We start from the raw sequence: 1,546 nt of genomic DNA, 5'->3' as shown, positions 1-1,546 counted from the left end.
CTGTACAAGCCCCCAATAAAATGATTTTTTTAAATAGGTAGTTCAAACTTACCATTGGCTCTGTAGGAGACAGGCCCTGGCAATCTTCTCCAGTTAAGGTCACCGCCTATAGAACCCTAGGGGGCACTTCTACTTTGGCTCCCGGTTCCCTGTGAATGGACCCAATCCCACCACCATCAAGTTGATTGCGAGTCAGAGCAGCTCCACAGGACAGAGTAGACCGACCCTGTGGCTTTCCAAGAATGTAAATCTTTCAGCAAGTATAAAGCCTCATCTTTCTTCTGAAGAGTAGCTAGTTGGGAGCCCAAAATCCAAGTGCAGAGGAGTCAGATTAAGCCTCCAGCAGATCTGGTCTAGTCACAGGTGAGGGACTCAAACAGTTTTACTTTCAGATTATTGTAAACTTGATTATGGTGGATGGAACCATGGTATAATATAGATACTTGATCCATTGATCCATTCAGCCTGAATATACTTCAGGCTCAAATATTGCTCACCTGTTCCGTGACAGAAATTTATTCTCTGGCGTTTTTAATATTGTTGGTGGCCTTTTCATTCTTACTCTTTTTATTTTTATCATTAGATTATTACTATTATTTTCCACTTTCTGTTTTGGCGGGGTTTTTTTTGCATTTTAGATTGTTTCTGTTAGATGTCCTAGTTTATGAAGGGGGTGGGGTGCACAGAGACAATAAGTGATGCAATGGTTTACCTGGGACAGGGGCTAAGGAGGCTATAGGAAAACGGAGCAAACAGTGAATGCAGGCGTGGGGAGGGAGCACTAGAACTGACGGTGATGTTGTATGCACAACTCTTTTTAAAAGTGATTTAACTATGGAAGTCTATGGTGTGTGAATAGTATATCAACAAAATTACTTTTAAAAAATGAAACCACACTTGACCAATGGTTACCACAGGTGAAGGAGGAGGAGTTTTTACTTAGGGACATTGAGTTTATGCTAATATGGTAGAATAATTTGGAAAGGGATCTGAATAATGCTTGTACAACATAAAAAGTATCATCAGTGGCACTGAGTCACACACATAGAAGTTATTGAATTGGAGAATGTTTGGTTGTGTATAATTTTGCCACAATTAACAAAATAATTGCAAAAATAACACTGAGTGCAAGGGAGAGGAAAATGTTCTTTAAAAAAAAAAACCAGGAGTAGCTCATTGCTTTGAAATGCTGACCCTGTGAAATGCTGACCCACTATACCACAGCAGGCAGCATGTCACAAATCCAGAGAAGTCTACTGTGACCAGATTCGAGGTGAGTGGGGTTAGAGGTCGAATTGGAAGGAAAGGATGCTGCAGACTCAGCCAAATCAGATCATGAGGCTGAGGTAGTTAAACTATTGTGCCAACCTGGCCGATAAACAGATGTGGAGCTAATTGAAGCACAGAGGGATAAATGGCTCAGTGAGTTCTCAGGTCTCTTGCTTTCTGATGGTCAGACCAGGGTGCAGCTTCCTTAGCCAGTTCCCTGCTTCAGCTTGCAAGGCTCACTTCCTGCAAGACATCCCCAAGGAGAAGCCACATGGAC

Source organism: Echinops telfairi, unplaced genomic scaffold (assembly GCF_000313985.2).
Source record: "Echinops telfairi isolate 266 unplaced genomic scaffold, ASM31398v2 ScPeMD7_18;HRSCAF=68, whole genome shotgun sequence".
In the NCBI taxonomy this organism is placed as follows: Eukaryota; Metazoa; Chordata; class Mammalia; order Afrosoricida; family Tenrecidae; genus Echinops; species Echinops telfairi.
This window is presented reverse-complemented; position numbering follows the sequence as displayed.